Source organism: Anolis sagrei, chromosome 8 (assembly GCF_037176765.1).
Source record: "Anolis sagrei isolate rAnoSag1 chromosome 8, rAnoSag1.mat, whole genome shotgun sequence".
Classification (NCBI taxonomy): Eukaryota; Metazoa; Chordata; class Lepidosauria; order Squamata; family Dactyloidae; genus Anolis; species Anolis sagrei.
In genome coordinates this window covers 30,199,598-30,211,688 of record NC_090028.1, presented here as the reverse complement: position 1 = coordinate 30,211,688, position 12,091 = coordinate 30,199,598, and positions in this window count along the sequence as shown.

Below are 12,091 nucleotides of genomic sequence, written 5' to 3'. Positions count from 1 at the left end.
ACTTAAAACCCCCAAAAAGCCAAATGACAAAAAGGTAAATGACAATAGAGAAAAAAAGGGAAGAGGAAGGGGAGGGAGGGGAGAAAGAAAGAAAGAAAGAAAGAAAGAAAGAAAGAAAGAAAGAGGGAGGGAGGGAGGGAGGGAGGGAGGGAGGGAGGGAGGGAGGGAGGAAGGAAGGAAGGAAGGAAGGAAGGAAGGAAGGAAGGAAGGAAGGATGCAAGCAAAGCGCGAAGGAAGGAAGGAAAGAGAGAAGGAAGCATGGAAGCAAAGAACAAAGGAAAGAGGTAGAGAAGGAAGAAAGGAGAGAAAGAGGAAAAGAAAAAGAGGGAAGGAAAGAAAAGGTTAAAGAAGGAAGGAAGGAAGGAAAGAAAAGGAAGGAAAGAGGGAGCAAAGGAAGAAGGGAAAGAAAGAGAGAAAGAGGGAAGGAAGGAAAGAAGGAAAGAGAGAAGAAAGCATGGAAGCAAAGAACGAAGGAAGGAAAGAGGTAGAGAAGGAAGAAAGTTGAGAAAAAGGAAAAGAAAAGGGGGGAAGGAGAGAAAGAGGGAGAGAATGAAGGAAGCAAAGAAGGAAAGAAAAAGGAAGGAAAGAGGGAGCGAAGGAAGAAGGGAAAGAAAGAGAGAAAGAGGGAGGGAAGGAAAGAAGGAAAGACAGAACGAAGGATGGAAGCAAAAAGCAAAGGAAGGAAAGAAGTAGAGAAGGAAGAAAGGAGAGAAAGAGGAAAAGAAAAAGGGGGAATGAAAGAAAGGGGTAAAGAAGGAAGGAAGGAAAGAAGGAAAGGAAAAAGGAAGGAAAAAGGGAGCGAAGGAAGAAGGGAAAGAGAGAAAGAGGGAGGGAAGGAAAAAATGAAAGAGGGAAGAAAGCATTGAAGCAAAGAACGAAGGAAGGAAAGAGGTAGAGAAGGAATAAAGGAGAGAAAGAAGAAAAGAAAAAGGGGGAAGGAAAGAAAGGGGGAAAAGAAGGAAGGAAAGAGAAGGAAAGAAAAAAAGGAAGGAAAGAGGGAACAAAGGGAAAAAGGAAAGAGAGAAAGAGGGAGGGAAGGAGAGAAGGAAAGAAAAATGGGAAAATATCTGAAAAATATTAAAAAAAAACTGTAGTGAAACTGCCCAGAAATTTCCTTCTGATTTTGAAAGAGCAGGGGTTTTTTTATGCCATACAGTGCAAGGAGGTGGAAACTATTTAGTCAGCCATCAAACTTGCAGGGATTTGTGGGTTGAGGATCACCATGAAGGTGGGGGGAAAGTCACAAAGATAGACACTTTAAAAAAAATGAGACAATACTTCTCTTGGTATTGCTACAGCACCACTTCAACTGCCATGATTCACTGCTATGGAATTGTGGAGTTGTTGTTGGCGCAGTAGGTTAAACTGCTGAGCTACTGAACTTGTTGACCGAAAGGTCACAGGTTTGAATCCGGGGAGCAGGGTGAGTTCCTGCTGTTAGCCCCAGCTTCTGCCAATCTAGCAGTTCAAAAACATGCAAATGTGAGTAAATCTGGCGGAAAAGTAACAGCGCTCCATGTAGTCATACTGGCCACATGACCTTGGAGGTTTATTTATTTATCGTGTCAGGAGCGAACCAAAACCATTGTATTGCATTAAAAACAAACAAACAAACAAACAAAAGTTTGCAGACTTGGTATTCTATTAAATGTCCTTTGACCAGTAGCTGGCCACTTGGAGTGCCTCTGGTGTTGCTGCAAGAAGGTCCTCCATTGTGCATGTGGCAGGGCTCAGGTTGCATTGTAGTGGGTGGTCTGTGGTTTGCCCTTCTCCACACTCACATGTCGTGGATTCCACTTTGTGGCCCAATTTCTTGAGTTTGGCTCTGCATCACATGATGCCAGAGCACTGTCTATTCAGCACCTTCCAAGTCGCCCAGTTTTCTGTGTGCCCAGGGGGAAGTCTCTCATTTGGTATCAGCCATTGAGTGAGGTTCCGGGTTTGAGCCTGCCATTTTTGGACTCTCGCTTGCTGAGGTGTTCCAGCAAGTGTTTCTGTAGATCTTAGAAAACTATTTCTTGATTTAAGTCGTTGGCGTGCTGGCTGATATCCGAACAGGGGGTGGGCTGGAGATGTCACTGCCTTGGTCCTTTCACCATTGGTCACTATTGGTCCTTTCACCTTGGAGGTGTCTGTGGACAATGCCAGCTCTTCAGCTTAAAAATGGAGATGAGTCAAACATGACTGTACTTAAAGTCAAGGGAAACCTTTTCCTTTACTATGGCTGTGTGGAAGGGCCCCTAAGTCAAGGAAGCCATTGATAGCAATGTAGTGTGTGTGTGTGTGTGTGTGTGTTTTCCCTTCTTTTGTTTTGTTTGATGAAAAGGCTGCACTGCAAACAATTGCACACAAAAGACCTCTTCCTTTCTGGGACCCTGCCAAGAAAGGGCATTTTTGACGGATATTGAACCTGACAGTGTGTGATCCTGCCTTAAACTGACATATTAGTTTAATGTTCATTTGCTTGCGTCCAAGGAGAAAAGCATGCGATTAAAACACGTTTAAAAATCAACCATACTCTTCATTTGTATTTTGGTTTTTGTAACAAAAACAAATCAAAAGTGCACTGAAAATCCTAACCCAAGCTTTCGAGGCTTCTGAAGAAGTACGTTTTGATTTACTCCGGATAAGCGTGCCCTTCCAAATATCGCATGCGAGCCTCCCCTCAATTTGTCTTAAGTGGAGTTGAGGGGAGCCACACACTTACCCAAAAGTCAAGGAATGATAAATTGCATTTTATTATATAAAGTCAAAGGTTAAACTTATTATTGCTCACTGCAGGCCAACCTTAACCTCCGAATTAGTGCCATAAACAAAAATGAAATTCGGTTTACAGGCATAATGCAGAAGGAGAAATGTCTCCAAAGAATTACCAAAAGGGAAAGGATGCCCCCTACTGGATTTTGGAATCCAATTTTTCCCCTTTTCCGAACTATAGATGTTGTGTGTCGCTGCTTTAATAATACACACTGTGGGCTAACCCCAAATTTAGGAACACACAACCATTATAGTCAATAGGGACTTCTCTACCTGGTGGATTTTTGGCCCTTTTAGCCATAACGTAAGCACTTTATTATTAGCCCTGCCCTTGCAGTTGTATTGCACAAACTGATTCGGATCTTTTAGCCCTAACTTAAGCACTTTATTATTAGCTCTGCCCTTGCAGTTGTATTGCACAAACTGATTTGGCCCTTTTAGCCCTAACTTAACATCTGGTTCTTTCACTTTCCTAACAACCCCATCCTTGCAGTTCTATTGCACAGTCCTTGCCTTCCCCTTTAGTTCTGAACATGCCCACTGTGCTCAGCTACTGGTTGTTGATTGATGGTTTGTGTTTTTATAATGTTTTGTATATGTATATCGCTGTGTTATATTTTAACTCTATTTGACTGGGCTTGGTCCCCTTGTAAGCTGCCCCAAGTCCCTTTGGGGAGATGATGGTGGGATACAAAAATAAAGCTGTTATTATTATTATTATTATTATTATTATTATTATTATTTCATGTCAGGAGCAATTTGAGAAACTGCAAGTCGCTTGTTGTTGTTGTTGTTCAAACACGGATCCTCCAACTGTCCCAATTTGGGAAGGAGAACAGACTGTAGCCAGGAAACCAGAAGGCGTTTACTTCTTGGGAGGAGAGCAATGACCAATCTCAATAAATTCCTTCTTCCAACAAACCTCACTACCTCTGAGGATGCTTCCCATAGATGCAGGCGAAACGTCAGGAGAGAATGCCTCTAGACCATGGCCATATAGCCCAAAAAAACCTACAACAACCCAGTGATTCCGGCCATGAAAGCCTTCGACAATACAATCTCAATAAAGTTTTGAAGAGTAGAGATATCACGCTGGCAACAAAGGTCAGCACAGTTAAAGCAATGAATGGTATTCTGCGTAGTAACCTATGGATGTGAGAGATAATGCAATGCATTGTTGTACTGGAGCCACAATTTGATCACCTTACATAACATTGTGATTTAGGATGGGGTGTGTAACTTTGACGAAATTATTATTAGACCATCTCCTCTTCAATGCAAAATGCAATGCTTAAACTTCAAATAATCATCATAGCTACTATTAGCCGTTAAAGGTCACATTACTAACAAGTGCTATTTATACTAACAAGTTCTGTTATCTCTGCGATAGACTGATTGATTTGTTCAGCTTGGAACAACAAAGAGGTTCCCTGCCCTCAGGCTTACAATCTAATTAAGAGCCGACACAAAAGGAAAAGGGGATGGCAGTCTGGGAGGGGATTAAGTCCAGTAGATAGTGTCTTTTCTTCTCTCCCTCCATGTTCAGGGCAGTGTCAGTTGGAGAGGAGGGAAGGCCTTTCACCTGCTTCTGGGTCTAAAGCACAGTGGAGCCATGCCTTTTTCCTTCTCTTCCTCTTAAGCAAAGGCATTGACAGTTGGGATGGAGGAATGGAAGATCTTTCATCTTGTTCTGGGTCTATGCATGATGGGGCCATGCCTTCCTCCTTCTCTCCTTTTGAAGCCAGGGCAGTGACAGTTGAGATGCAGGTAGGGCCTTTCAACTGCTGCTGGGTCTAAGGCAGGATAGAGCCATGCTTGCTTCCTTCTCTCCCTCCAAAGCTAGGGCAGTGGCAGTTGGGATGGAGTAGGACCTTTTGTCTACTGGGTCCAAGGCATGATGAAGCCATGCCTGCTTCCTTCTTTAATTCTGAGACTAGGGCAGTGGCAGTTGGGATGGAGGTACAGCCTTTCATCTGCTTCTGGGTCTAAGGCACAATGGAACCATGCCTGTCTCAATCTCTCCCTCTGAATCCAGGGCAGTGGCAGTTGGTATGGGGGAAAGGAAATATTTTTCATCTGTTTCTAGGTCTAGACATGATGTAGCCATGCCTTCCTCCTTCTCTCCTTCTGAAGCCAGGGCAGTGACAGTTGGGATGCAGGTAGAGCCTTTCAACTGCTGCTGGGTCAAAGGCGGATAGAGCCATGCTTGCTTGCTTCTCTCCCTCCAAAGCTAGGGCAGTGGCAGTTGGGACGGAGTAGGGCCTTTTGTCTACTTCTGGGTCCAAGGCATGATGGAGCCGTGTCTGCTTCCTTCTCTCCCTCTGAAGCAAGGGCAGTGGCAGTTGGAATAGGTGGCTTTGCATTTGCTTCTGGCTTTAAATTACGATGGAGCCATGCCTTCCTTCTTCTCTCCCTTTGAAGCCAGGGCAGTAGGGATTACGATGGAACCATGTCTGCCTCGATCTCTCCCTCTGAATCCAGGGCAGTGGCAGTTGGAATAGGTGGCTTTTCATTTGCTTCTGACTTTAAATTACGATAGAGCCATGCCTTCCTTCTTCTCTCCCTTTGAAGCCAGGGCAGTAGCAGTAGGGATTGAGGTAGGGCCTTCCAACGGCTTCTAGGTCGCAGGCACGATGGAGCCATGCCTGCTTCCTTCTTTAATTCCGAGACTAGGGCAGTGGCAGTTGGGATGGAGGTAGGACCTTTCATCTGCTTCTGGGTCTAAAGCACAATGGAACCATGCCTGCCTCCATCTCTCCCTCTGAATCCAGGGCAGTGGCAGTTGGTATGGGGGAAAGGAAATATTTTTCATCTGTTTCTAGGTCTAGACATGATACAGCCATGTCTTCCTCTCCCTCTGAAGCCAGGGCAGTGACAGTTGGAGTGGAGGGGAGACTGGGGAAGTAAGGCCTTTCATCTCTTCTGAGTCTAAGCATGATGGAGCCGTGCCTTCCCCTTCTCTCCCTCTGAAGTCAGAGCAGCGGCAGGTGGGATGGAGATAGGGCCTTTCCTCTGTTTCTGGGCCCAGGCATCATGGATCCATGCCTGAATCTTCCGCCAGCATCCTCCTCTACTCATACGGCTGCCAAGTAGCTGTTTGGAACATTCAGTCTGGCTTTTCAGCACAATGCTATCTGACATATGAGTTCCTACCATTGCTACCGTCAACATAGCCTCTTGCCTTGACTAGAGCAGACAATCTCATTATTGGGGCACGGTAGTATCACTGGTGGGTTCCAACTCCGCTCACACACTTTTGCATGCCTGTGTTATTTGCAGACGTTTGCAAATCCCAATGCAATAGCGAAAGTATATATTTCAAGCAAATAAATAAGCGTCAAAAACTGGCAACACAAGTTGTCGTTCTTGTTGGTGTCTTAATGGCACCTTTCTTGCTTTTTTCTGCTACTTCTTTCTTCCAAGAAGTCAGATGGTTTTCCCCAAAAGCCCCAAGAATTGCAATATGACTCATGGTCACATGACAAAGTATTGATATTTTACACACAGCCAAAGAAATCTATTGCCAGTCCACCTGCAGCCTTTTAGAACTCATTATCATCCTACGCTCAAAACATGTCTCTCAAAAACTGATCCAGAGTCCATTAATTAACATCATAAACGGCCAACTTCTACAACCGGGGAAGCCATAATTGGAAAATATTTGGCTTCTCTCCTATTGGAAACATTGATTTTTTTTCTTTGGGGCAGATGCAGCAGTGGCTGTATAATGAAGCGAAATAGTAAGAATTAATGTGGTTTGACACCACTTTTACTGTCTTGGTTCAATGCTATGAGATCATGGGAGTTGTAGTTTTACAGGGGCTTTTGCTTTCTCTGGCAAAGGGGGTTGGTGCCTCTCCATTCAGGAAATCCCAGATGTCTATAGCATTGGTTCATGATGGAAAAAGCAACAAAGATTTCTCCATTAGCAAACCTGTTTGCCAAACTATAAAACCTTTGCCAGTAGGCTACTGTTCTGTTAAGACAGTGTTTCTCAAACTTCCTAATGCCGTGACCCCTGAATACAGTTCCTCATGTTGTGATGACCCCCAACCATAACATTATTTTCCTTGCTACGTCATAACTGTATTTTTTCTACTTTTATGAATCCAAATGTAAATATCTGATATGCAGGATGTATTTTCATTCACTGGACCCAATTTGGCACAAATACCCGATACACCCAATTTGAATACTGGTGGAGTTGCAAGGGGGTTGATTTTGTCATTTGGGAGTTGTAGTTGCTGGGATTTATAGTTCCCCTACAACCAAAGAGCATTCTGCACTCCACCAATGATGGAACTGAACCAAACTTAGCACACAGAACTAAAATACTGGAAGGGTTTGGTGGGCATTGACCTTGAGTTTTGGAGTTGTAGTTCACCTACATCCAGAGAGCACTGCGAACTCAAACAATAGCGGGTCTGGACCAAACTTGGCATAAATACTCAATATGCCCAAATGTGAACACAGGTGGAATTTGGGGGAAATAGACCTTGACATTTGGAAGCAGTAGTTGCTGGGATTTATAGTTCACCTACAATCAAAGAGCATACTGAACTCCACCAATGATAGAATTGGGTCAAACTTCCCACACAGAATCCCCATGCCTTGAAGGGACTCACTGGCGTGAGCCTCTCCCCAACCTTGCATGCTCTCCCTCACCTGCACATGCACACCACGCTGCCATGTGCTGAGCACACCTGCTCTCCCCCCCTTGCTTGGAGTCTTAGAAACAGCTCTCCCCTTGACTGAGAGACCTGCCAATCAAAGCGAAGGAGGGCTCTTGGTAGGATAATTCACTGTCTGTTTGCCAAAAGGAAGAGAAGGACAGGAAGAGAGATCTTCAGCCTTCTCTGCCAAAGGCGTTCCTAAGAGCCCTTCCACATAGCCCTATATCCCAGAATATCAATAATAATAATAATAATAATAATAATAATAATAATCTTTATTTATACCCCGCCACCATCTCCCCAGACGGGGACTCGGAGCGGCTTACATGGGGCCAAGCCCCCAGTGGTGCAGTGGGTTAAACCCCTGAGCCGGCAGGACTGAAGACTGACAGGTCACAGGTTCGAATCCAGGGAGAGGCGGATGAGCTCCCTCTATCAGCTCCAGCTCCTCATGCGGGGACATGAGAGAAGCCTCCCACAAGGATGATAAAAGCATCAAATCATCCAGGCGTCCCCTGGGCAACGTCCTTGCAGACGGCCAATTCTCTCACACCAGAAGCGACTTGCTCCTGACACGACAAAAAAAAAATCTCCCCAGACGGGGACTCGGAGCGGCTTACATGGGACCAAGCTCGAACAACAAATTACAATACAAATTGCAATAAAATAAACAACATAACAATAAAGTATAAAACATCAAACATCAAGGCAGGAAAATTCTACAATATCTGCTTTGAACTGGGTTATCTGAGTCCATACTCAGATAATGTGGGATTTACAGCCTTGACATTCTGGAATATAGGGCTGTGTGAAAATATATGTTTTGTGGTGGTCTTTGGCAACCCCTGAAACCCTCTCGCGACCCCCCAAAAGTCCCGACCTCCAGGTTGAGAAATGCTGCATTAAAAGAAGAACAAAGAAACAAAGAGAATTTGCAACAGTTTACTTTTGCCTAAGCCTACTGGGAAAAGCAAAATGTGTATCCTGGGCGGCATCTACACTGGAGAAGAAATGCAGTTTTGACACTGCTTCAGCCACCATGGCTCAGTGCTATGGGTTCTTGGGCGTTGTAGTTTGGTGAGGCACCAGCCCTCTTAGGCAAAAGACCTTGTAAAACTACAACTCCCATGATCCCATAGCATCAAGCCATGGCAATTACAGTAATGTTAAACTATTTTTGATTACACCAATAAAATATATTATTTTCTTCTATGTCGCTTTAAGACCCACTTCTTCCTTGACAGGGTATTTTGAGGTTTTTAGTGTAATTTCCCACAATTGAATGAAGAGCTTTTAATTTATGCAGAATGTTTTGTTACGCGTCAAAAAGGGGGGGAAGTACATATGAAGAAATCGGGTTATATAGAGTTCAGTCTGTTACCCATTTCCCCAAATTGTAGTTTTGCAAAATCTTAAGCCTTCTCTGTCATCTATACTGCCATCTACTGAAGTTTAAGTGCATTAAGATCTATTATGTGAGTCTACATTGCAGTTCAATGGTTAAACTGCATTATATGGCAGTGTAGATGGGACCAAGGGACTCCCCAAACTACAACTCTAAAGCCCCTTCCACCCAGCTTTATAAAATTCAAATTATCTGCTTTGAATTGGATTATATGGCAGTGTGGACTCGGATAATCGAGTTCAAAGCAAATAATGGGGATTATCTGCTTTATATTCTGGATTAGATGGGCGTGTGGAAGTGTAATTGGAAGTGACCCCCTCCCCCAATAAAAGGTAGTTCATAATCAGGGAATTCATAGTTTTGCCAAGGACACCAGGCTGGAATAATATTATAAAAGTTATGTTTTGGCCAATTTGCAGAAGGACTTCTCTTACCCCATCCTGCATGATCCCAAATGCCCTTGCTCCTCTCTCCTTAGTGTGTCAGGGGTCCCCCAATTCCCATGGACCCTAATGTGTATCTATCTGTACATGTATATTATTTTTATATGATTTATATGTATGTCTGTGTAAAACATGAGGCAAGGTGACCTTTTTATGAGCTCCTTGCACACCATTGGCTGAGCGGCCGAAGCGGGGCTCAGGCTCTCATTGGACAAGCCACACCTGCCCCTGGCCACTCCTCCCGGCTTGCTGACGTCAGAACCAATCACAGCGAAGCTGGCTCAGGGGGCGGGGGCGGGAAATTTGAATGGAAAATCTATATATATTGTCTAGTTTTCAGCATTGGGGCATGGTGGTTGCTTCAGCAGATTACTGCAGCTGTCATCCTTTTTCTGCTGGAACAGAAATAAATACCTCGGTGGCTTCTGCTTCAATTTGGTGATATATATTCTAGAATACTGTGTGCCCAGGAGGGAGTCTCTCATTTGGTATCAGCCATTGGTTGAGGTTCTGGGTTTGAGCCTGCCACTTTTGGACTCTCGCTTGCTGAGGTGTTCCAGCGAGTGTCTCTGTAGATCTTAGAAAACTATTTCTTGATTTAAGTGGTTGGCGTGCTGGCTGATACCCAAACAGGGGATAAGCTGGAGATGTCCCTGCCTTGGTCCTTTCACTATTGGCTGCTAATTCCCGGCGGATGTCAGGTGGTGCAATACCGGCTAAGTAGTGTAATTTCTCCAGTGGTGTAGGGCGCAGACACCCCGTGATAATGCGGCATGTCTCATTAAGAGCCATATCCACTGTTTTAGCGTGGTGAGATGTGTTCCACACCGGGCATGAGTACTCAGCAGCAGAGTAGCATAGCGCAAGGGCAGATGTCTTCACTGTGTCTCGTTGTGATCCCCAGGTTGTGCCAGTCAGCTTTCGTATGATATTGTTTCTAGCACCCACTTTTTGCTTGATGTTCAGGCAGTGCTTCTTGTAGGTCAGAGCATGGTCCAGAGTGACTCCCAGGTATTTGGGTGCGCTGCAATGCTCCAGTGGGATTCCTTCAAACCACAGACCACCTGCTGAAATGCAACCTGAGCCCTGCTACATGCACAGTGGAGGACCTTCTTGCGCTCCAAGTGGCCAGATACTGGTCAAAGGACATTTAATCAACTACCATGCTTGCAAATTCTGTGTTTTGTCTGTCTGTTTGCTCTTGTTAAAAACGTAATACAAATGTCTGGTTGCCCCTGACACGATAAATAAATAATGTGGGATTTTATTCAGTTGTGTGGAAGGGGTCGAATGAAGTTCAACAGTGACAAATGCAAAATACTCCACTTTGGCAGGAAAAACAAAATGCAGATACAAAATGGGGGACAATGCCTGGCTCAAGAGCAGTACGTGTGAAAAAGATCTTGGAGTCCTCGTGGACAACAAGTTCAACATGAACCAACAATGTGATGTGGCGGCAAAAAAAGCCAATGGGATTTTGGCCTGCATCAATAGGAGCATAGTTTCTAGATCCAGGAAAGTCATGCTACCCATGCTCTATTCTGCCTTGCTTAGACCACACCTGGAATATTATGTCCAATTCTGGGCACCACAATTCAAGAGAGATATTGACAAGCTGGGATGTGTCCAGAGGAGGGCGACTAAAATGATCAAGGGTCTGGAGAACAAGCCCTATGAGGAGCGGTTTAAGGAGCTGGGCATGTTTAGCCCGAAGAAGAGAAGGATGAGAGGAGATATGATGGCCATGTATAAATATGTGAGAGGAAGCCACAGGGAGGAGGGAGCAAGCTTGTTTTCTGCTTCCTTGGAGACTAGGATGCGGAACAGTGGCTTCAAACTACAAGAAAGGAGATTCCATCTGAACATGAGGAAGAACTTCCTGACTGTGAGAGCCGTTCAGCAGTGGAACTCTCTGCCCCGGAGTGTGGTGGAGGCTCCTTCTTTGGAAGCTTTTAAACAGAGGCTGGATGGCCATCTGTCAGGGGTGATTTGAATACAATATTCCTGCTTCTTGGCAGGGGGTTGGACTGGATGGCCCATGAGATCTCTTCCAACTCTATGCTTCTATGATTCTATGAAAAATGTAATAGTGCTGGCGTTGGCCTATAAAGCCCTAAACGGTTCTGGCCCAAGCTACCTATACGAACGTATCTCTGCCTATGAACCCACCAGGACTCTAAGATCTTCTGGGAAGGCCCTGCTCTCGATCCCGCCTGCATCACAGGCAAGGCTGGCGGCGACGAGGGACAGGGCCTTCTCTGTGGTGGCCCCTGGCTGTTTGAACAGGCGTTCGGATAAATAGTGCAATTAACACGATGAATATAGGAAACGGAATTATGGATGACGAATTGGATCACGATTTTAGTTACGAGACGTTAATGTGTTGTTGTTGAGATGTCATTAGTTTGTATTTTATACTGTTAATGGTTTTAAAATTGTATGTTGTTGGACTGACTTTTGCTCTTGTTTTGAACCGCGTTGAGTCGCCTACGGGCTGAGAAACTGCGGTATACAAGCAAAGTAAATAAATAAATAAATAATACAAATGTCTGGTTGCTGATGACACGATAAATAAATAATGTGGGATTTCATTCAGTTCATAGAATCATAGAATCAAAGAGTTGGAAGAGAGAGACCTCATGGGCCATCTAGTCCAACCCCCTGCCAAGAAGCAGGAAGAGGTGGAATGCTACCGCCAAAAGAGAAACTGAAACAGTCCTTGTGTTGTTTTGGACTTCATCTCCCAGGAGCCTCAACCGTCGACGAACGCGGCTAAGGCTTCTGGGAAATGAAGTCCTCAAGCAGTTGGTGTG